This window comes from Equus asinus, chromosome 25 (genome assembly GCF_041296235.1).
Source record: "Equus asinus isolate D_3611 breed Donkey chromosome 25, EquAss-T2T_v2, whole genome shotgun sequence".
NCBI lineage: Eukaryota > Metazoa > Chordata > Mammalia > Perissodactyla > Equidae > Equus > Equus asinus.
The window spans coordinates 46,827,890-46,853,270 of NC_091814.1; the positions used below are offsets into that span (position 1 = coordinate 46,827,890).

A 25,381-nucleotide genomic window follows, 5' to 3' on the forward strand; every position below is an offset into this window, starting at 1 on the left:
TCTCTCTATATTTGTTTATATGCTGTCTAAGGTTGTTCAGGAAAAACTCCTTTCCTTCCCCAGACTCATCACGCACTTGTTCTCTGTTGTGGCATACTACAGCGACAGGACAAGTCTTTGATGAAGCCCCATATTTGAATTAACAGAGAATGCCCTCAGTGACACCCTACCTCACTCGGGGACACTTGATTACAAAGTACCTGAGGCTGTTTAAAACACCTTTGAACATACAGACTCACAAGAGACATCATTGCATTAAGCTGACTATCAGTTATTCACACTTAAGAGCAAACTGGTTAATTTGGTGCTTCTAGTCTAACACTTGGTTGAGATGGAGTTCTCCAGAACCAAGCAGAGCCGGAACAGGGTGGACCATCTATCTGGGCAGCAGCTAGGGGGCGCTGTCACAAAAGCATCACCAGAAAAGTATTAAGATGGAGACATTTTTACTTACCAGCACTCCACTCAGAGAAAGTCTGTGTAGCCAAAAGAATACTTGATAAAACACTGCACTGAAAGATTAAGCTCCCTCCAACCCCTTCCCCCGCCCCCCACAAAGAAACTTGCTCAAGTGAAAATAGTTGGTCTCTAAACTGACTTCTGAATAAGGCGAGTTGAACAGGGGTGTGATGCCTGGGGTGCTGTCATCCTCCTCTGAATCGATGTTCAATTCACATTGAGAGAATGTTGGTTTAAACGTGAGCTAAATCACTAGCTTGACAAGAAGGCTCACATATTTTCATCCAGCCCTGATATCTGAGGCTTTTGGTGGACGTGTTGGGAGGATGAAAGAGGGAGCCCAGGACCCCACCAGCCTGCATGAGACCCCGTGGGGATCTGAGAAGCCCATGTACAGAGACAGGCAGTGGGAGAGGGGTGACTATCGAGGACAAACATCCCATCCTATCTGGTGCTTGCCTTACTCCAGGAATGAGGACCCTGCCCCGGTCCTACCTGTGGAGTCCATCTGCAGGCTGATCAGAGAATGCTCGTGAAAAGCAAGGATGAGCCTGATGTTTAAAGCAGGGCTTGGGGATGGGGCCTGTGATATTATGATTTATAATAAGAAATGTATATTTAGTCTTCCTCCCGTTTCTGTCACAGAGCTCCTAAAACCCTTGGAATTTCCTGAGTGGTAAGAGCCATAAAGGTGTCTTGATATTCATAACAAACCACACCTGAGTTTATGTTAGTGAGGTGACTTTTGGAAAGCACCTAAGGATGAGGGCTTGTTGCTAGGGGAACCAACCAGGTGATCAGAGGGATGGAACTTTCAGTCCCACCCCCGACCTCTGACCTCCAGGGAGGGGAGAGGGGTTGGAGAATGAGTTCAGTCACCAAGGACCAATGATTTAATCAATGGTGCTTATGTAATGAAGCCTCCATAAAAACCCCAAAGGACGGGATTCGGAGAGCCTCTGGGTTGGTGAGCCAGAATGCCTCCACACGCCACCAAACTAGGCCTCAAACTCCACAGGGACAGAGGCTCCTTTGTCTGAGACCCTGCTCTATGTATCTCTTCATCTGGTTATTGATTCCTACCCTTTAATATCTTTGATAATAAATTGGTGATCTAGTGAGGAAACTGATTTCCTGAGTCCTGTGAGCTGCTCTAGTAAATTAGCTGAACCCAATGTGGGAGTTGTGGGAACCTCAAATTTGTAGCTGTTCGGTTAGAAGCACAGATGACAACCTGGACTTGCAATTGACATCTGAAGTGGACGGCGGTCTTGTAAGGCGGAGCCCTCAAAATGTGGACTCTGATGCTATCTCCTTTAGATAGTGTCAGAACTGAGTTGAATTGTAGGACATCCAGCTAGTGTCAGAGAATTGCTTGGTGTGGGGGAAAAACTCGCACATCGAAATTGGTGTCAGAATCAGAATTGCAATCCCAAACCGCATCAGAGCCAAAAACACCAGAGTAAAGGTTCATTTCAGTCTAGAGCTGACAGAGAAGTTCTTGGGCCCGGGGAAAGTCAAACCAAAGCTGGATGGGAGGAGTTTACCTTGTAGCCCCTCACAGCTGTCAGTGGGTCCAGAGAGGGGTGGTGGATCCTGCTGGCCCTCCTGAGGGCGGAACTTCTCAGAAGACTACAGGATGCAGTATTCAGAGGTAGTTCCTAGAAGCACCAGCTGCTCTGTTGATTAAATCTCAAAGCCACCACCTGGCACAGAGGCCAGTTCATCTTTCTCTGCCAAGCCTTGTCAGATGTGTACGATTGACCTCACGGGAGAGCATGGATTATCCAGACCAGCCCCCTCCCCCACGTACTTGCAGATAGCTGTTCACCAGCATGATTTGATGCTAAAATTGCAAAAGTTACCAAATAGGAAGACCCGTAGGTCGCCTCCTGGCTCTTGGGCAATTCAAACTGAGGAGCATTCACCAGGCAGGTCTGAACTGCCTTCTCAGCCCGCTGCTTCCCTACCTTCATTCCCCACTCATTTGAAAGCAGCTTATTTTAAAAGCTGATTAGATGAGCCCTTAATAACATTAGAACTTAAATGGCCCCAGATAGGCTTTCAGCTTCTTGCCAAATTGAGATAAATGTGATATTTGGGGAGCTGAGCTCTCAGCTTCCTGGCTGCTCTGGACTGCAGACAGGTTTTGAAGCACTATCTTCTCCCAGGCTTTTCTGCAGCCTGAAACTAGGTTTGTGTGCGTCTGTCAGGTCCCTTTCATCTCTAAAGGTCTAGGATTCATAGACATGCCTTCATGATCATGCATTTTCAAGGAAAGGTAAGTTGGGGACAAGAGGCAAAGGACAGAGTCATAGTTTACATGTGGTCATCTGTGGGAAAGCTTTTCCCCGTGCTCTCACACTCTCTGATAACTTTCAGTTCCAGGCAACAAAGCTTTATGGAGCAACTACTATTTAGTCATTTAATTCAGTATTAGTGTTGTTAATACTGGCTTTTTCTGAGAATAATATAAGGTGATCAGAAGGATTGCTGTTGCATCTTGGTTGACACGTTCAGCTCCCTCTGTAACTCTCGCAGGCGGGCTCAGTGCTGGGAAGGGGAAACACACAGCAAGCCATTGGGTATGACTGCCTTCCGACTTAATGCTCTTCTGTACGTTTTGGGAAAAGTTAAAAACAGAATGGGAGGGGGTGGAGTGGCAAAGCCACCAATGGCAAACATAATCAGACGGTTCAGTGCTGAGGTAGACATATTCTCACAAACCAGTAAACAAAACTGGAGTTGTCTTCTCTTCCTCATCTTTCCTCAACCAAACTAGACACCTGGCTGTACGTGGAATTAAATCTTGAGTCTCTTAGAAACATGGCTTGCCCTTTCATTGGAGATGGCCATTAAAGAAGTGCCCCTGAATTTAAGCCTTTTTTCGGAATGCTCACCAAATACAGCTGCTCTTATAGCCTTTCAGAAGGAACTGAACCTTGAGCTTAAACTCTGCATTTGTGTTCCGGTGGGAAAAGACCTGCTGCCATGTTTTCCGGAAATGAAGCCAAGAATTCCAGGGAGCCAGCCCAGAGAGGAAGGGGACATAGCTGGACAGAGCTGTGGGTTAACCCACTCCTCCTGCTCTTGCCCTAACAGTCCAAACCTCATCCAGCCTTCAGGGACCCTTAAGGGAGTTTCAGGAGGAAAATACTTATAATCCACTTAAACTGTGGCTTGAAGGGATTGAAACAGAAACTATAGTTTGAATGTGAATGGCTGCTTCGGCTGCCTCATAAAAACAGGAATGAGGAAGATCAGCAAAGTACAGCCTCTCCAGAATCACAGCATTTGTGTCTCTCCCAAACCTCCAATCGATGTCATGTGGTTCCAGTGGTGTTCCATATGGTGGGGAAGAAGGAGTGTCAGAGGGCTCTCCCCAGAGCCTTCCTGCTCAGCTCTGCTCCTTAGCAAATGAAGCAGCCCATTCAATTGTATAAATTTGTATAAAGAGCATAATATCTAAGAGACCATTGCTCATTAAAGTACTTTTGGAATATTCGTGCTTTCTCTCAACGTCTTGCGTTGACATGGGAAACATGTATGGAGTTGGGTGTGTCAACTGGCAGTTTACACACAAGCTCACCTCCCCCTGTGCTCACCCTGGGGCCGTATAGAAAGGGCTTTGCTTAGTTTTCCTCCCCTCCTTCTCCCAATGCCTCTGCACCATCATCTTTCCTGATTTGCTTTGTCCTGTCTCTGGAGAGATGGTGTCTCTGCTCCTTGTAAGGCTTACTTTTCCGCTGAGTTCTCAGTTCCTCCCCTCCCACCTCCTCTAGAGCCTTCATCCAGCTGTTGGATTCCTCACTCATGTTTCCTCTCACTTTCTATAAACTCTTCCCCTTCTGCTTATAAACAAGACTTGGTCTTCATTAAAACAACCAACCAATCAATCAAGCAAACAAACACAGCTTTCCCATGATTTTGTGACTCTCTATTTCCTTCTTTTATCCCAAACTCTGTGAAAGAATATTCTACATTCACTTCCCACCAAATATTCATTCCTTAATCTCTTGGAAAATGGTGCCTCCAACCCACCTACGCAACAGATCCAGCTTAATTCGGCAAACGTGCATGGAGCACATGCAGTGTGCCCTGCTTGGCCTGAATTCTGACCACAAGAGGACACACTCTTATAAGGCAGACAAGCATGCTTACTCCCTCCCCAAAATGCAAAGTACTGGATAAGGGGGAGGATGGAGCTGCATACCACAGAGGCAGGGTGGGAATCATCACCCTGATCTTGGTTGTGGGAGGGGGCAAGGAAAGCACCATAGGAGCTCTCCAGACAAATGAGGAACCCAGGAAAGGAGAGGAAAAAAGGAGAGAAGGGTGGGCGGTCCCGGCAGAAGGAGCAGTGTGGGCAAAGCCATTGGTGCCACTGAGGCAGCACAACGTGTTAGAGGGCACTCTGTACAGGGCAGCGAAATCAAGGCTTCTGTGGCTACAGAGGATGAGAGACATTTTATCTTCAAGTGCGAGACCCTGAGAAACTTTAACTTTCTTCCAGACAATGGGAACAATGGAGAATTCAAAGCTGAGCAGTGACATAATCAGATTGTCTTTTTAAAAGATTGCTCTGAAGCAGCAAGGAGAGCAGATAAAAGCTGCTCTAATGGTCCAGATAAGAGGGATAGGGGCCTGAACCAAAACAGTGGCTCTGGGGACGCAGAAGAGGGGCTGCTGGCACCACCTGATCTTCCCGCCACGAGTCCTGCCTTGGATTCCCCCAAACAGATGCTCCTTCTTCCTGCTCTAAACGCTTAGAGCATCTATTATGCTTTTCTTGTACTTACTCAACTTGTATCACAGTTATTTGAGTCTCTCTCTGATTTTCCTTATAAAATTGTGTCTTTGTCTCTCTTTCCTCAAATTACAGTACCTTGCTCATAATAAGAGCTAAAGAAAAGGTGATTTAGTTGAATTGAATTTTCAAGACCTTTAAACCATGAATAATTGAGGAATCAGTCATGTTTAAGTGCTTATTGTTTTCATAATTTTAGAAACAAGCTGATGAAAATTTTTAATTTTTTTCCCATTGTTTTTGTTATCCCAGAATGCCCTGCTGTCTTCTTAGTTCTCTAGATTTTAGGGAAATAGTAAACAGGTATTCTTTAACACATACAGGTGGCAGAGGTACTGCTTGGCTCTCACCTCCCCAGGCAAAGCAAGTTCTTGAAGGGAGGGAACAGATGATTGCATCAATTGGATATGAAAGCCATGTACAAATATCGAGAAATATGCTGTCTGAAGAGACAGAGAATTGTGGAGCACACCGCATGGTAGGACCTGCACGCAGAGCCCCGACGGTCAATGTGCAGATACAAATTGATTATGCTGAGTACTTACTGACATTGCTTTCCAACATACTGATGAGAATTGATCATAAGCAGGACCCATATTTATAGTGAAAATACCTATGTAAAGTTACCCTTCAGTATATCATCAAAGCAAATTTAAATTGTTCAGATTTTTCCCCAGGTGAAAGTATCTACAGTATAGTTAACAAATATGTTGTCAGGAGTTAGCCAGCACTTAGAGTTTTGTGATTGATTTTCTCTGTGTGTGGACCTGATTGGCCCCATTACAGCTTTTGTTATGGCATCTTTTTATAACCCTAAGATTAGCTCCTCTCTCTCCCTCTCTCATGCCAAATCAAAGGATTCTGATTGGCCATAAGTCAGTCCTATCCATTGTGGTACCCAAGTTGTCACACTTAAATATAATCCCTGGTTCCTAGGAAACCAGGAGTCAGAAATCTCTTAATCCTGGACCGCATCCAATATGCTGAAGCAATGGTATGAGTGCCACCTGCCTGAGGCACTCAGGAAGCAGGGAAAAAAAGTGGAATGGGGTGAATAAAAGGAAAGGCAAGACAGATAAGAGAAAAATAAGAGAAAAGGGAAAGCCCAGCCAACAAGACTTTACTGAGTAATTTATTTTTAAAGATTTTATTTTATTTCCTTTTTTCTCCCCAAAGCCCCCAATACATAGTTGTATATTCTTCGTTGTGGGTCCTTCTAGTTGTGGTATGTGGGACGCTGCCTCAGCGTGGTTTTGATGAGCAGTGCCATGTCCGCGCCCAGGATTCGAACCAATGAAACACTGGGCCGCCTGCAGCGGAGTGCGCGAACTTAACCGCTCGGCCACGGGGCCAGCCCCTACTGAGTAATTTTTATGTGTCAGATACAAAAGTATGTGCCATGGGCCACACAAAAGAAGTACTTATCATGGTCCCTGTTCTCAAGGAGCTTAGGAGTTAGTCAAAAGGGCAATTCTAAACTCCGAAAAGCAGTAAAATACCAATGCATGACAATGTAATGAAGCGCTAAATACTACACCCCCGCATTGGCCGCGTTGTGTTGCTGAGAACAAGGCAGAGCGAGTGTCCTAGGGTTCAGGGAAATGGAGATGACCAAAGAAGACCTCTTGGGAGAGGTCGTGCGTGTCAAGCTGAGCCTTGAAAGTAGAGGTGGTACAAAGCCAGGATGGCAGAATGAACATGACGCCTTGGACTATGGAAAAGTAAGACTTAGAGAAAGATAGAGAACAGGAGAAGGAGAAAGTTGCCACGACAGTGAAGGAAGAGAGGCTCCCACAGCTGCCTCACATCTCCTTGGGCACCTGTGCCAACGCTTGGATTGCCTTGGCCAAAGACCAACAATTTAGAGGCAGAAAACATTTCTGTGGTCCCAGCAGTCTCTGTGGAACTGATCTGGTGCCAGCTGGTTTTGGTTGTCTCTGTAATCACAAAGGGAAGCATCTTTTTCCTTCTGTTTGCTTGAGAGGAATGTTGTTTACACGGAAGGCCTTACGCTTCAGACTGGTCTTTCACAGCTGAATTCTCATAGTACTAGCAACTGGGTGTAAAGAACCCACAGAAACGTCACAACAGATGAGATGGCTTCATTAGCTGAAGGTTCCAGTAAGCTCTGAAAAATGGAGAGATTGGTAAATTAAGGATAATTTATTAAATGCATTTCAAGTGGGTCTTATGGAGAGAGTAGGACATTGCCCACAAAATATATTTTAAATGGCACTGTGACATCTCCCTGCCCCCAAAATTGCTCCCCTCCACCACCCTCACCCCTTCTCTAATTTTAAGAAAATAAAATTAAAAATAAAATACCTGGTTCTGCCATGTTGTCTGAAATTGTACCACCTGAGATACATTCTTGTTAAGGTGTTGCCTCTCCCAGATGTCCCTTCTGAAAAGCACATGTCCCCAGAGAGATCCCTTTATCCACACTGGAATGCTCATTATTCTATTAGATCATTTTCTGTCTAAAGGCCACCGGAGGAGGAAAATGCAGAGAAGAGGAGGAGAAAAAACTGCGGGAGAAGAGGGAAAAATGAGTTTAGAACATGGGGCTCTGCTAGGAAAGGCGGGATTGAGGAGGGTATCTGGTGCAAGGGCTGTATGGTCTGGATAGCTAATGAGCGGAAGGAGGGGTAGAAAATGGAGCCAGCAAGTGAGAGAGAAAATCATGTTGGGGTAAAGTCAGAATCAAACTTTGTCTCTTGCAGTGTGGCCTGGAGTGGCCCTGGCTGACTGGATAGCTCCCACATTGAAGCTGGGCATATTCAGGCGCCACCTGAGAACTCTCCTCAGTGCATAAGAGAGCAAAAAGGAGGAGGACCCAGGCGGGCAAGACTAGCAGGGGAGGGTGAGGCTCCGCCAGCAGCAGGCTGAATGGATGTGTACGTAGCTAAGTCAGGTCCAGCCACAGCAAAACCATGGGGAGTCTTTCATTAGGCGCAGAAAAGAAAATGCCTAGAGATTGCCCAGAACAATTGTGGCCAGGGGCCGAGGGCGTGCCATGGTTCCCAGCTGAGTCAGCAGAGCACAGTGGAGCTGGGAAACAATTTAGGAAGCACGACCTGAATCTCTGCAAGAACTCTGATAATCTGATCCCAGCCACACAGACCCATCAAAGGTTCAGTCTAGGACTTCAGAGATTATTCTAGTTCTGCCCTCATCTTCTAGCTAGGGGAAAAGGGAGCCCTGAGAAGACAAGGTTTATTGAGTGCTTTCTTCCTGCTAAGTGCCATTTTGATTACTTTACATGTATTAACTCATTTACTCCTCCCAAGAATGAATAATAGTAGGTGTTGCTATTATCTCCATTCTACAGATAAGGAAATTGAGGGACAGGAAAGCTAAATAATTTGCCCAAGGACAAACAACTCAGGAAGTGGCAGAGTCGGGGTTTGAACCCAGGCAGGAAGTTTGAGCCCAGAGCTCCTCCACCTAAGCACAGCCCTGAAAGATGATTCTGAGATCACATAGCCAGACCCCAGGAAGGAAAAGCTGCCACCTGAGGGTTGAATCCTGGCACATTCGGGTCGGAGCATAAGTATCAGTTGTGCAATGATGAATGTCTGTTGTAGAGCGGCTACAGGTGCTGGTAATCCCTTGAGGGAGCTGTGGGCTGTCCTGAAAGGGAAGCGGGGCACCTGGCAGAGTAGGTGGAGATAGGCTGTATCTCTCCTGAAGCAAGGAGTTGTAATGCAGCCACTGCAATTGAAGCCCTGGTAATTATTGAGATAATGGCCCAGAGATGGAAGAGTAGACAGATCTCTGCTTGCAGAGGAGGAGCTTGAGATAATGAAATCGTAAAGAGTGTATTGATGAGGCTTTGACGGTGATCAATGCAGCAGCAATAGACCATCAGTGTAAAGATAAAGGAAGAGTGGTAACACATTCAGTCATTCGACCAACCCCGCTTTCTGCATGGTCACTTTGTCCAGCTGCTAAGTGCTCTGGAAAGGAAAGGAAGTCTAGTCCGCCGTGAACTACCAATCTAATGGATAAAACAGGGCAATGGTAGATAACCCGCCTCCCTCAAACACACGCTGGATTCTCAGAAATGCAGGTATGCATCGTCAGTTATGTGAATGTGGCCTCGAACCACTTTGAAGAAGAAATTGGTAGTAAGGATTCTTGGAGTCAGAGAGACAATTGTAACACAGGGCTGTGCAGATGAGATGTGAGTGTCTTTAAGATGAGGATTATTACTGTGTGGCTGTTACAGAAAGAGAAATGAGGATGGATCAGTGAGTCGTAAATAAGAGTGACAATGGCGATAGTGAAATCGCCATGGAAAGTAGCAGATCTTTTGTGGTTAACATTATGATGGGTGTTCAGTGAAGAAAAAGAAGGGGCTTCTAACATTCACGGAGATGTTGGAGTATGTGTCTATTGTGTACTAGGGGTGCCTGTAGCTTTATCAAAGGTGGCCAGGGTCTTGCATTGTAGAGGGGTGGAGAAAGACGTTGAAGTTGTTATGGGAACAATTATGATTGTAACCGAGGTAATAATAAAGATAATGGACCTCTAATTGAAAAGCTGGTGGCTGTAAAGCAGAAGGTGAGGGCAACTGACATGTAGAGGGGCTGAGGAGGGAGCTAATGGTGGTGACGGGGAAGGTAATGGAGTTATAATGTAGATGACACTAAAAGGTAATGGAGTTATAATGAGGTGATGACTACAGAGTGGGGGAAAAAAGATGATCATCTTAATGGAAGCAAGAGGGACTGTGTGATACAGGTAAGAATTGTATGCAGAGCATTTATCACGACAGCTGGGGCTGTGGGTGACCAGGAAAGTAATGAACAGCTGTGCCCCAAGTTCTCATTACAGCAGGAGTTCTAATGGACCCTGGAATAAGATAATGATGTTAATGGAAAAGATGATGACCGCCATGAAAGTTAGGAGCCTTGTGATGGTATTTAGAATTATCTGTTTAGTGGGAGAGACAAGAGGAGGAATGGGGGTGCGATTGGACTGTCATGGATGTATTTGTATGTCCCAGGACTGAGGTTCCTGAGAGCTGTCCCCTAGACACGTCCCTGTGGGTTGTTTGGCTTAGCGCAACTGAGGCTGCTTATACAGACATTTGACATGCATGAAGCAAGTCCGGGATGAACAGACGTGGCTGCAGCAAGAATTCGAGCTTACACTTTAAATTTGCTTCTTAAATTAGGCATGACAACATAGTAGCTCAGATATAGGACTTCTTTGAGCAAACGTGTAAACAAAATGTCTGGGAAATGCATGAGTTTGCAGCACAACTGAATGTATACAGAGGATTTTTAAAAAATATTTTTTAACCATTCATGCTCTTTCCAAGTGGAGAAGTGGGAACTTAATCCTCCGGGGCTCACTCTTTAACTTTTGCCACCTTAGCTGGGAGGAGAGCCCGTGGCAGCTTGTGTTGGTGGTCTGGCCACGGAGGCTCTGATATGGGCTCCGCAAAGGAACCTGAGGAACCGTCGTTCACAAGGGTCCCCAAAGCTGCTGGTATTTCTGCACTGAGTAGCCTAGAGATGTACACGCAGGGTAGATTATATCTACAAACAGGGACCTACAAATAGATGATCTCCGACCCACATCCAGGGGATATGGGCAAGAAGAGCCCATGACAGGAGCAGAGACAGCCCAAAAGACTCGTTGTCTGTACAAGGAGGCTTGTGTGAAACTCAGGTGTTCTCTGCCTCTAGTACCTAAATGCCACCTCTCAGACCAACTACATCCAAATCACTGGGAAAGCTTTCACAAAAATACAGATTCTAGCTTCCACCTCAGGAGAGTCTCATTCTGTTGATTGGGGGCAGGTCCTGTGAATCTGTATTTTAAAAACTCCCCCAGCAATTCTCCAGTGTAGTCTAGTGTGGGAACCACTGTCTAAGTGTCAACTGTGGCCTTTATAAGGAGAAGTTTAGGCAAGAGGTGGGGAAAGATTATCTCCTGGGTGTAAGCTGAGGCAACCTTGTGAGAGCATTTGTGCTAACGGTGGGATGTGAGCAGCCCTCAGAAGCCTCTCCTCAGTAGGAAGACATCCTCCACCTGTCTGCCCCTCCACCTGCGGCTGGGGAGTACTTCCCCTCAAAGAAGAGCCACGCAATTGACTTCAGCAGTCTGCCTGCTCGGGACATGTTGCACCATGGCAACAAGCAGCACTGGGCCCCCGGACCCTCTTCCTTCTAGAATAGAAGGAATGAAGCAGTGCAGGAACTGGAGTCTATGTAAGGGGAGACGAGGAGGAAACGGAGTGGGGAGGAGGAAGGTAAATGTCCAGAAAAGATGTTTCAGGCACTTCTAGCTGTGGGCATGGATGTGGGTATAGAAATGAGGGTTGGTGCCAGCGTGCTGTCTTTCGAAGGTCTCTTCTGTCCACCCCTCAGATGTACCATTTTATTCTTCAATATTCTCAGGGATTAAAAAGTGTAAGTATCATAGAACTATTCAATTTATGTTTTGGGAAGTACAAATTATTTCTGTCCTTAAATGGCATACAAACTGTGTGTGTGTATATATGTCTACGCCTAAATCAACAAAATTAGAAAATGGGTATAATTCCTAAGCAATGGGTTACAAGGAAAATGTATTTTTTCAATTGCTGAACAAAATGATAGAAGATTTCTCAGTAGCCTGTGTCCTAATTCTTCCTGTTCCCTTCAACTTGAACTTACAAAGAGATGAGTGACTTACCAAAAGATTCTAGTACAAAGCCAGTCATCTCAAAAAGAAAAACTCAGGTCCTATTAGCATCGGTTCATCTGGATCTGCCTCAGAGAGACAGAAGCCCAGAGCATTATCCCAGGTTCCCCTAGCAGAGACAGTAGCAAAGTTCAACCCCTACTTGATTCACTTGGGAAGGACTGAAGCGATCAGCTGAGGCTGTGTTGGAGAGTGAGTTCACGAGCACAGTGTGGGCCCTGTCCTCAGTCGGTCACCTCTCCCTCTCTCCCTTGTCACCACCCTTATCAGAAAGTGACCACACAGCCCTTTCCAAACTATGCCTCACTTTTCCAGGGAACCACTTGAGAAATTCCACCTTCCTCCGGAGTCATGTTGTCATCTGTTAGCTGCTAATCATTCATTAACCTTCCAGGTACCTCCCAGAAGCCAGGACCTCGCCTTCACTTGCAGAGGTGGTTCACTGGGTCTCCCTTTAATAAAATTACACCTTCGGGAAACAAATCATTTATATCAAATACAACCCCATGGCTTCCTCTTCTGTTAATCATTTCAGGCAGGTGCTATTAGGTAATTCAATCACTGGGCTCCAGAAAGCAGCCCCTGAATTAATGAGGAATGAACTCAAATTCTGAATAAGAGATTTTCTGAATAAATGGCTCTGAATGAAAAACCAGGAGCCAAGCCTATAATCACAGCAGATGATAACAGTACAAAATTGCATATTAACCACAGTCCTAGCTTCCATCTATTCTCAGTCCACAAGCTCTTTTGGAGCCAAAAGAACATATTGCCACCGCCAACAGCCTTCCACATTTACAACTTTTCTAATATTTCCTTAATGCTTTCTCAGGTGAACTGAATAACTTCTGAAGCTCTCATCTCAATTTAGAATAAGCCTTAGTTTATCCCCAAGTCTTTCCTTAAAAAGAGCATCTTTGTCCATAGCCCCATTCAGACTCTAAACTTCTCCTGCCTTCCACCAGGTCCATCTGCATCCGGCCTCCCTCCCCTGCAGGACACTTTCCTCGTGGCCACCAGGGTGATCTTTCCAAAACTCAAATCTGATCCCATCACATTCCTGCTTTCTCCCCTCCACTCATCTTCACCCTCCTCATCTTCTTAGCATGTCTCCTTATCTTTCCAGTCTCATCCCTTATTGTTCCCCTTTAGGAACACATCCTGAATTCCAGCCACACCCAAGTTCACATCACTTCTGAATGTTCTATGATCTTTCACAGCGCCATGCTATTTCTCCCACTGAGTGCCTACTCCAACCTACTTCTCATCTTTTAAAATTCACCTTGAGGGGCTAGCCCCGTGGCCTAGTGGTTTAGTTCAGTGCATTCTGCTTCAGCAGCCTGGGTTCAGTTCCTGGGCATGGACCTATACCTTGTCAGTGGCCATGTTGTGGTGGTGACCCCCACACCAAATAGGGGAAGATTGGCACAGATGTTAATTCAGGGTGAATCTTCCTCAGCAAAAAAAAAAATTCACCTTGAACTGTGCCTCTTCCTCAAACCCTCTGTGACCTCTCCTTACTGCCATTCCTAGGCTGAGTTAGGTGCTCTTCCCCCATGCTCCCTTAGCACTGGGGGCAGAGCTCAATTACTGAACACAGCACTCACTATGATGGTTGGAACACAAATCTCTCTCTCTAACTAGATTGACGTCTACTTGAGAGTAAGGCTATGCAGCGTCTAACCTTGTATTTTCAAAGCTGGGCGTGTGGTAGATACATAATAAATATTTGACGAACGAATGAATTGGTGATCGAATAAATGAAGCCATGGTTAAATAAATGAATGAACCCAATGACACGATTTATGCTAATTCTAGCAGCCACACTCCCACTTCCCAATTCTGGGCAGAAACATTTGAAAAGTTTATTTTCATAATCTGGAACTCAGTCAGTGAAGACTTGGCCCTGAGTGAGTGAGTCTCCTACAGCTAGTGATAATCACAGCTTCTCCATCCTCCCACTCCTTCGTCCATGTCTGAAAGAACAGGCTCTGCATGTGGGTAGGATGCTTCCCTGTGGCAGGAGACCACTGTTAGGACAAACCACGTGCTGACCCACGTCGCCTTCCCGGGCCCGGGCTTCCAGCTCCACGGGCAGTCTCCCGGCTCTGCACACTGCATTTGGTTTTCACAGAGCCGTGCTCGCCTGGCATTCATCATGCTGTGCCTCATCAGAGATTTAATCAGGTTTGCGTTTTTACAATGTGCTCGTCATGCTCACTTAACTCAAAATCAAGCCTGTTCAGGCATTAGTCGGTCCTATTCATTCAGTCTGGTAATTTTGGCATTTAAAACTTTAGAATTTTTCGTCACAGAACACTGTACATTTTTACCAAGCATCCTTTATATATACCTCTCAGGCTGACACCTGGTTGATTTACTCCAGCCTTAGGGATCACGCTTCTGTGAAGGAAATACCTGCCTATTCGTTTGCTATTGATGCTGTAACAAATGACCACAAACTTTGTGACCTAAAACAACACAAATTTAGGGGCTGGCCCAGTGGCAAGTGGTTAAGTTCACATGCTCCACTTTGGCGGCCTGGGGTTTGAGGGTTCTGATCCTGGACATGGGACAGCATCCCACACACAAAAATAGAGGAAGATTGGCACAGATATTAGTTCAGGGACAATCTTCCTCACCAAAAAAAAAAAAAAAAACAGAAAGAAAGGAAGAAAGAAAGAAAGGAAAACCACAAATTTACGATCTTACAGTTCTGTAGGTCAGAAGTCTGGTATGGGTTTCCCTGAGCTGAAATCAAGGAGCTGGTACAGCTGCATTCCTTCCGGAGCTTCGAGGGGAGAATCCATTTCCTTACCTTTCCAGCTTCTAGAGACTGATCACATTGCTTGGCTCCTGTCACCTTCTTCCATCTTCAAAGCCAGCAATGGCTGGTGGAGTCCTTGTCACATCGTATCATCCTGACCTTCTCCTTTGCTTCCTTCTTCCACTTTTAAGGATCTTCATGATAACATTGGGCCCCTCTGGATAATCCAGGATAATCTCCCTATTTTAAGGTCTGCTGATTAGCAACCTTTGCTCCATCTGCAACCGTAATTTCTCTTTGCCAAATAAGGTAATATATTCAGGTTCCAGGGAGTAAGACACGGACATCCTTGGGGGGGCCATTATACTGCCCATCACACTTGTATGGCTCTGGACCTCTGGAACACATCCTTTGTACCACTTCACGGGTCTAGTGTGAACGTCCCACCAATGGCATCATTGTCGCCTGAAAGCTTGTTAGAAACGCAGACTCGTAGGCCCCACCCCAGACTTTCGGAATCAAAACCTACATTTTCCCCAACTCCCCAGGGATTGGGTTTGAGAAGCGCCACTCAGAGGTTCCCTAGGGACAGAGGAAAGAGCTTGGACTTGGTGTTGGACAGACAGTGGTCTCATCCGGGAACATGCACATAATAATGGAGGGGTCTTGAGGAGCCCCGTCAATAGCCTCCTGTCCCTGTCAGATCTTTGAACAAACAGAGGCATAAGATAAAGAAGTGGGCCAGGTGGGGACCAGGATGTCACCTTGGTAAGCTGATACCCAGTCATGTAGCTTTAACTGCAGATCTAACATTGAACCTCACAATGAGGAGAATTTCTCACTCCATCATGGCTGCCCTAAACGGGGGAGGGTCTCTCCCACTACAGCCCCCGCACACAGGGCAGAGCCTGTAGTAGGAGGATTTCTAGCAAGGAGTAGTGCCTCTGAGAGCACATGCTCCCTGCAGGCAGGTCAGCTTCCAAGAGGAAGGAAGAGGGAGAGGCGGGGCCACACATGCTTGGTTTTTCCTTACAAGCTTAGCAACCAGATAGGTCACTGGTGAGTAAGGGGATGGAGATGAAGCAGAAGTGTGACAGCTGGTAGAGTTGCCTCCATGTGTAAGGAAACATCAGGAGAGGGAATCAGCATTTCACCTAATAAATAAGGTCAATGTCACAGGCGCGTTGTGAGGTAGCACTTGGTACATTGTAGTTCAGTTACAAGGATTATCGTATTTTCCAGCAGTTCTAAAACCTAGCAACCCATCAGAACATCCTAACGACTTGTTACAAAATGTGGATTCCTGGACTCCCACCCTAGGGATTTGGATGCAGCAGGTCTGAGGTGGGGCTTGGGAATTGAGGAGACCTGAAATCCTGATGGCACGCAAGTGCGAAGACAGCTGATGTTGTGGGCCCTTCAGTCACTTGGGCAGGACCTGACCTAAATCAGAGAGAATAAATGTTAGATCAGACTCTTTTGATTACAAGGTACAGAAATCAACTTGAGCTGGCTTACTCAAAAGAGGGAATGTGTTGCAGGACCCATGGGTGTCTTACAGAACACAAGGGTGAAGGGCGCAAGTTCAGAAGGAACTGGGCCCACGAACTAGACGCTTTCAGGAACCCAGCAGTGCTGTCTCTCCAGCTATCCATGACCAAAGCCATTTTCTCTCTGTGTTTTCATGTATGCGGTGAGCAGAAGATGGACCCTACACGACTCCCAAAGGTGCTTTGTCCTTGGACACTGCAGACAGATTAGCTCTCTTTTAGTCCCAATTCTAAAACCCAGGACAGAGAATCTGGTTGACCCGTGTCAGGTCAGCCGTGCCCACCAGGTTCAGGGACAGGTGCACCAGTCCCTCCATCTTTGGAGGAGACATTGGAGCGAGGGCAATTCTCAGAGAAAAGAAGTTGTTGCAAGTTTGGCGGATACCCAAAAGAATCTACCAGAGGCTGCTATCTATCCCTTGTTTCTATTTTTAAAACTGCTTTCCCTCAATAACCAAAAAATGAAGGAAAACCTTGTGCCTTCGGGTGTCTGATAAAAAATTTAAAAACACTCCTAATTTATACTTCGAATCAATCTCGTTGAACCACCAGATTTAGCGAAATCCCCCAGATTGCGCCTCCCCTACTGACTGGAAATGGCCGGAGATCTTACTCCTTTGGCAAGGACGCTTCTGCAGCTCAGTCAGTCCACTTCCCCACATAATTCAGGGCCCTCCTACGTACTTTTTTCTGGTGTGAAGAGAGCTCTTTTCCAAGGAAACATTTTTCCAGGAGTGACTGCCAAATCCACTTATGTTGTAATTATTTTTTAGGAAAGTGCCCGCCTATCAAACCGCAAGTTCTTCCAGAGAAGAGATTCCGTCTGACTTGTCTGTATCTGTAGTGCCTATCGTAGTGCCCGGCCCAGAGTGGCCATTCAACATGTGTTTATTGTCTTTAGGAATGAATGAGAGTCATTGTCCCCCAAAAAGTGATGTAATGATATCGTGCTTAGTGAGGCATCAGCATGAACCAGGAAACAATGCCAGGAGAAAGTCCCAAAACTCAGGTTTGCTGTGCCCTCCTGGGAGGAGAGTCCAGGGTCATCTCACTGGGGTCCAGGCGAAGGAAAGGGGACTCTCAGAGATCTGGCTGTGCGAGAAGCGGGCACAGGAGTTGGGGTTGGTGGCTCCACAACTCGCAAATTAAATCCTCCAGGCATCCCTCTTCCCCTAGGGAAAGAGACAGAGCTCCTGCTTCTCCTTCCCCTGAGGACACCACATCCCCGCGTCTCGGTCGGTCTCACTCCAAGACGTTCTGGAGTCACAGGGACCAGGAGTGGTACTTCTCAGAGGTGCCAAATGGCGGCTGTCACAGGGTCATCACAGGCAGAGGGAGTGTAGAGACTCTTTATGAATCTTTATTTTAATTGCAATAAAAAAAAGAAACTTAAGACTTCACAATCCATCATTCCACTATAAAATCAATACTACAGGGCTCAAATATCTGTACCATGACAGTGTTTTATTCTAAAAATGTATTTTCCTACACGTTCTAACTTCTAAAATAAAAAACAGCTTTGGCATGACAGTCGCTTGATATAAATGAAAACACGGTTTAATGAAATGGCATTTTATGAATTTAAACTGAAGCAAATATTTGACATGCTTTATTTAAATTAATTTGCTGTGCATGCTCTGCTGTTTCGCTAGCAGCCCAGCCTTGTTGTGTTATACGTTTACTGCTCTGGGCTCTGAGACTCGCTGGTCAAGAAAGAGAAGCTGAGAGATCCAGGGGACCCTATTCTGAGGGTCCCACAGGCCCTCGCTCTGGTTCCATCAGCAGTAAAAATGGCTTGATTTGGGCAGGAAGTCATTTAACAAAACAACTGCTTCTACTCTTGCGAGGCAAGAGGGAGATATGCAGCTCCACGTTGGTGGTATTTTTGCCATAGAAACATCAAGTTGCTTTTAGTAATCCTACACCAGTCCTAATGTGCATTCTATATAAACTCTAAGCTGAAAATTTTTTTGTGCTTTGTAAATACCATCCCTTTCTCAACTTTCTGGAAAAACAGTCTGCCAGTTCTAGGATGCTAATACCATCCCTTCAGAAGGGAAACTGAAGCACAAATTTGTTCATTAAGTTACTATCTGGCCCTTTAAGAAAAAGTGTGCCAATCCCTGGATTTATAGGATAAAGTTGATTTGGAATGACTGAATAATACTGGTTTTGCTTTGGAATCCCAGATATTAATCCAATTTCTTCTTTTGACAGCTTCCTGGGTCAGTAATTTATAGATCCGATTAAGAGTTTTCCAACAGTTATAGTTATAGACACTGTATTTAACTGTGGTTATTGCTTGCTTTCCATGACCGTAACCTGACATAATGACCTCTATCTTGGAAGGGGGTCTGAAAGGATAATGATGGTGCTGATGATCACGTGGGCAGGTCATGATCCTCATAGGACAGACATTATGAGCTGGTTATGGGTCATGATCCAAAATAATATATAACTTTCACACATATGGCTGGCAACTTGGACTGTCTTTTTTGCTTTGGGTTAAGATTTTCACAGTTTTTAGGATCAAGTGCACTTTGAACATAAGGGTATAATTTGAAGACAAAATAAAGAAACTGAACTTGTGGGGGCAAGGGCATCTAAATACTTTTTTTTTTTTGCTGAGGAAGATTGTCCCTGAGCTACCATCTGTGCCAGTCTTCCTCTATTTTGTATACGGGACGCTGCCACAGCATGACTTGATGAGCGGTGTGTATGTCTGCACCCAGAATCCGAAGCTGTGAGCCCCCGGGCATGGAACCAAGCCCTGAACGTAACCACTACGTCACCAGGCCAGCCTCTTAAATACATTTTAAAAAGGGATTTCACACACACACACACACACACACACACACACGCACAACATAGAGCCTGTCTCCATCACTTGGAAAACTCTAGTTCCATTCACTGGAAAAAGAAGGAAATTAAAAAATGCAGCATAAGATGGCCCCTGATCCAGAGACTTCTACATTTAACAAAGCATCCATTCTTCTTCATCAAAAAGACTTTAGTGGGGCCTGCCCAGTGGCACAGCAGTTAAGTGTACATGCTCCGCTTCAGCGGCCTGGGGTTTGCGGGTTTGGATCCCGGGTGCGGACATGGCACCAACTGTCAAGCCATGCTGTGGTAGGCGTCCCACGTATAAAGTAGAGGAAGATGGGCACGGATGTTAGCTCAGGGCCAGTCTTCCTCAGCAAAAAGAGGAGGATTGGCAGTAGTTAGCTCAGGGCTAATCTTTCTCAAAAAAAAAAAAATAATAATAAATACTGTACTCTAAAAAAAAAAAAGAGTTTAGACATAGCCCTTTCACCCCAACATCAGACAGGGTGGATTCTTAGGTCTTTAAGTTTACACTTGGTCCAAGTCATCGAGTCGACTGGAAAAGATCCCTTTCTAAAAAAGAGCCTGTCCCCTGTGCCTGCCCTCGAAGATCAGCGGTGAGGCAGTCCGGAGGCGCCACGAGCAAACTCTTGAACATGGGAGTGAGGGGGGAGAAGTTCTTTGGGTGCCCAGACAACTGTGAAATAACAGAAAGGAGATAAGAACCAACAAAATCAAGAGGCAGGAGGAAAACTGGAAGCAAAAGAATACAGTGGATTACATTTTTCTCAAAGATAACCCGGGAGCAGGCTTTATCGTCCCAAGACCATTTTCTCTCCCATCCAGGAATTCAAAAAGAAGATAGAAAAGGATCAGTTCTATAGCAAAGTTCAGCTTAAGTAACCTTACCAGGTAATTGAAAAAAGCTTTCAGGTGTTTGGTTAAAAAAATTTTTTGTTGACTGTTATTAAATAGAAACTCTGCTGGTAGAAGGAGAAACCGTAGTTCCTATGCAGGCTCAGAGAAAACTGGAGGCTGGAGGACAGAAACAATTGCCCAGCAAAGTAATGTTTCCTGATTTTCCGATAGGAAATAAGAAAACTCTTCTAAGTTAATTCAATAAGTACTCCTTGAAAAATGTCTGTTTACTTTATAGGATACAGCCCCTGCCTTCCAAGAATCTGTAATCTACTTCTGGGGATAGGACCAGCTCTCATCATTAGGAAACGGTGTAGGATGGTTTCCATTCCCGTGCTCACTCACACAGTACAGTAGGAGTTAAAGGGAGAGATACGAGCGAACAGTTTGGAGTATATAACTGTACTAAAGGTCTATCGCTGATAACAGACCACCTCAAATTTAGTGACTTCAAACAATAACCACATTATCTCACAGTGTCTCAGGGTCAGGAACCTGGAATCAGCTGAGTTGCTTGGTTCAGGTTCAAAGTCTCTCGTGAGGCTTCAATCAAGCTGTCAGCTGGGGCTGCAGACACCTCAAGGTACGACCAGAGGAGGATGCGCTTCCAAGTTTACTCATGTGACCATCGGAAGGCCTCAGCTCCTCACCATGTGGGCCTCTCCACAGGGCACTTTACAACATGGCAGCTGGCGTCTGCCAGAGCTAGCAATGTGAGAGATGGCAAGGGAGGGCAAGAGAGCCTCAAGATGGAAGCCACCGTCTTTTTACAACCTAATCTTGGAAGGGACATCCCGTCACTTCTGCCATATTCTGTTCGTTAGAAGTGAGTTGAGAAATCCAGCACACACTCCGAGGGAGGGAATTACACAGGGTGTGAATACCAGGGGGTGGGGTCATGGGGGGCCGCCCTAAAGGCTTTCCCCTATAGTAGCCAAAGATGTTGTACTTTAGAGCAGAGTGAACAAACTTCAGCTAGAGGGCCTGCCACTCGATTTGTAAATAAAGTTGGGTTGGCCCACAGCACACGCATTTGTTTGCCTGTTGTCTCCAGCTGGTTCTGTGCTAACAACTGCAGAGGTGAGGAGTGGTGATGAAGACCCTCAAGTCTGCAAGCTTAGAGTATTGACTATCTGAACCTTTATGGGGAAGCTTGGCTGAGCCCTACTCTAGAGCAGCACTTGTCGAAATTTATATGCTTGTGACTCACCTGGAGAGCCTGTTAAAATGTGGTTTCTGACTCAGTAGGTCTGAGTGGGCCTGAGATTCTGCATTTCTAACAGTGCTCCCAGGTGATGCTGCTGCTGCTGGACCACACATCGCACTTTGAGGAGCACTTTGCGGACCTTGAGGGATGAGGAGGTCTTGGGTAGGTGTGGAGGAGATTCCAAGTAGGGGGAAACAGCATGAGAAAAGACGAGGAAAGGAAAAGGCATGGTATTTGGGGTGAGAATAAGAAAATTGGGCTGTCTGGAACAGAGTAGAGGACACGGCCACGTCCGCCCTGTGACAAACGACCACAGAGAGCAACCCTTCGCCTTGAGGCAATGGAGAAGGCAGTGGGGAAGCAATATAGTTTCGGTTCTTCTTATTTCAAGATACACAGTCTTTTTTAAAAAAAGGATCAAACTATAGTCAATTGTTTATCCAACAAAAACACCAGAATTGAAACAGGAAAAATAAAATAAATAGATAGATAGTTAAATAAATCACACAGACCTGTGTTTAGCACCCACTTTGCATCACTCATATGCTAGGTCCTGGGGATACAAGATGAATAGACGATCTCTCCTTATCACTCAGGCTGGTGATGGGCAGAGACCTGTGAATACGCTGGAGATGATGCATTGTGCTAAGTCTTTTATAGAAGTATCTGCCCAGTGCTGCAGGAAAACAAAGAGAAGGAACTGGGTCTTGAAGGATGGATAGGAGTTTGTTATGCTGGATGGATGAAGAAAGCCTTTGAGGCTGAGGAATATTATAGAGATCTGAGAGGGCAGGGCCTAGGTAGAGGCTGAACAGGCCTGACGTGTCAGATAGGGGAATGTGAGGGGGTCAGGAAGGGAAGAAGGTAGGAGTCAGACATAAGGCTGGACAGACAGGCAGAGAAAGGCTGTCAGTAGCCTCAGATACTGAGGGAAGACTCAGACTCCTTCAGGTGATGATAGCAGATAACCCATAGAACGTTCCTGGCACATAGGAGTGCTCAGTTATCAGTAGTTGTGGTTCTGTTTTAGAGACTGATGGCAACATGGAGGATTTCGCCTCTGAGAAAGCAGAAAGAGGGAGGGTCATCATTCGTTTGGCATGCAGGTGAAATAATTTTCAGAATCCTTCAAGTCAGGGTTCCCAGGCAACCCCCTGAAGCTCATGTGTCACATGGGCTGTGTCGTGGTGTCTCCAGCCCTGTTGGCTTGTATCCCCACATGCTGGCCCCACATCCTCCCAGGGAGGCACCCCTGCCACTGCAGAGAAGGAAGTAACTGCTCAGCTGGCATGGCTGTCCTTGTCCATGGAGCACTGCCAACGTCTTTGCAGACACTGAGCGGGCACCTACATGGAGACTTGTGTTTATCCCATTCAGACTTGGCTCCATTACCCTTGGTACCACCGGCGTCGTACGGGCAGCATGTTCCCCATCATGGCGTGCACACCTGCTGGACGTCATGATCTGTCTCCACCTCAAACAAGTCCCCCCGCCTTTAAGCTCTCCAAGGTCAGAGACTGTCTAGTTCACCACTGCATCCTTGGCCTCTAACCCAGTCCTGGACCCAGGGCGGGCACCTAGAAAATCCGCATCAAATGAACGAATGAATGACGATGGGGCTGATGATATTTCCTACCTCGCTGTTTGTTGTGAGGATTGTGTTAGTTTGCTGGGGCTGCCATAACAGGTTACCACACACCAGGTGGCTTGAACAACAGATATTTATTTTCTCCCAGCTCTGGAGGCGGGAAACCCAAGGTGAAGGTGGTGGCAGAGTTGGTTTCCTCTGAGGTCTCTCCTTGGCTCTCTCTGCCTCTCCCGTGGTCTTCTCTGTCCATGTGCACTCCTGCTGTCTCTCTGTGTCCTAATGTCCTCTTCTTATAAGGACACCAGTCAGATTGCATTAGAACCCATCCTAACGGCCTCATTTTAACTTAATCACCTCTTTAAAGGCCCTGCCTCCAAATACAGCCACATTTTGAGGTCCTAGGGGTCAGGATTTCAACATGTGAATTTGGAAGGGGACATAATTCAGCCCATAACAAGGATTAAATGAGCTAATAGAAAGAAAGTGTTTAGAATGTTGCCTAGAATACAGCGCCACAAAAGTGCTTGCTATTGCCCTGAGCAGTTTAGAAGGAACACAGAGAAAACATGTTGTCTCTGAAGCAATAGCACAGAGAGACACTCTAGGCTCAACTCCCTTTTAAAAAGTGTTTTGAGTTTTGAGGCTTATTCAGAAAGTCAGGAGAATTCTTTTTTTTTTTTTTTTTTTGAGGAAGATTAGCCCTGAGCTAACATCTGCTGCCAATCCTCTTCTTTTTGCTGAGGAAGACTGGCCCTGAGCTAACATCTGTGCCCATCTTCCTCTACTTTATATATGGGACGCCTACCACAGCATGCTCTGACAAGTGGTGCCATGTCCGCACCCGGGATCCAAACTGATGAAACCCAGGCCTCCGAAGTGGTATGTACAAACTTAACCACTGCGCCACCAGGCCGGCCCAAAAGGAGAGTTCTATAACTCATATTTTTGTGTAGGGTCATCCTTCCAGGGCAGTGTGGCCCCAGTAAGGATGGCATCCCAATTCCCTCTGCCACCCCATCTCACCCAGTAGATAATTATCATACCCACCATTTCTTACACACTCTCCACAACAATCCTAGTAGGCAGGAACTGTAATTTTACAGATGGGAAAAACTGGGTCCAGAGAGGTTAAGTAACTCGCCTAAACTCACACAGCCAATTAATGACAGAGCCAGATTCAAACCCAGGCATTTTCACCACAGCGCACTGCCCCCCACTGAGGGGTTGGTCCGGGTGTGGACATCACCTTCACTGCATCTAAACTTCTGCTTCAGCCCAGGAATTCTCTAACATGTCTGGCCTCCACCATTGACATAACAAGGCAGAGGTCTTACCTGGGCCAGCCTAACCTGGGGGGGGGCGGGGGCCAGCACATCCCCAGGTGGATGGAGGAGGGACGAGAACACACACTTGGTAGAATCTGTTCCCCCACCTGCTCGCCTGCTTGGACCCACCCTGTGTTTGGTATCGCTCAGCCGCCTCTCAGCCAGGCAGTCATTCATCCCACCTGGGGAGTCAGGGGTAAACACAGCAGGCGAGAGTTCTGGAGTGGGGAGGCCTCCTGCTGTAACGTGGAGCAGGGAGCCGCTCCTGTCAGCCGAGAGGTCCAGGGGAATACCAAGCAGCAGCAGCCGAAGGAACTCGAACCCACGGATGAGCAGTGGTGGGGACAGCAGGAGGGGCTGGGGGTGGATGGGAGATGACGCTGGATTAGTCAATGCGGCTGTCAAAACGAGGTCCCCCAGACCGGGTGTCAAAACTGCAGGTTGATTTTCTCAGCATTCTGGAGGTGGGAGTCCGAGATCAAGATGTGCACAGGGCCACTTGCTTCTGAGGGCTGTGAGGGAGGGATCTGCTCCGGGCCTCTCTCCTTGGCTTGTAGACGCCTGTCTTCTCCCCTCCTCTCTGCACATGGTCTTCCCTCTGCATGCCTGCACCGTAATCCCCTCGGCTTCTAAGGACACCAGTCATACTGCATGAGGGCCCACCCCAGTGACCTTGTTTTCATTTAATCACCTCTTTAAAGAAAGACCTTATCTCCAAGGACAGCCACATTCTGAGGTACTGGGGGCTAGGCCTTCAACATATGGGCTCCTGGAGGGGGACACTGCAGCCCATACCATGCTGACCCAGCTTCTCCGAAGCTTGGAAAACTTTCCTGACAAAACCTTCTCATTTCTGAGGGGCAGGGGCCCCATGTCTGGCCCAGGAGTACATGGCTCACTTGTCCTGGCGGGAAGGGGGCTGACCCCACAGGGCCCGAGGCGCCAGCTGTCAGGGCAAGATGTGCTTTCCAGACACTGAGCAGACCTGGAGGCCAGCAGCCAGGCCAGAGCCCGTGCTCCAGCTCCAGAGTGGGGGTGAATGAGGACCTGAGTCACAGCAGAGGCAGGTCAGCAGTTAGGACAAAGCACCAGGGCTCCTAGGGGAAGCAAGATGGCGGGGCTGCGCAGGGTTGATTCCAGTGAGCTGTTTTCACTGCTGACCTGCCTCCTTCGCTTGGTGGACAGGTCATCCACGCTCTTGAAGCCTCAGGGTCTACATGTATAAGTCAGATATTAAT

The 25,381-nt window shown here is 46.6% G+C and overlaps 1 protein-coding gene across 2 annotated transcripts in view; it reads left to right on the plus strand.

Annotated features, from left to right (window-relative positions):
- Positions 1-25,381, plus strand: part of TNR (tenascin R) — a 406,518-nt gene that overhangs the window by 210,853 nt on the left and 170,284 nt on the right. The gene's annotated exons all lie outside the window — the stretch shown is intronic.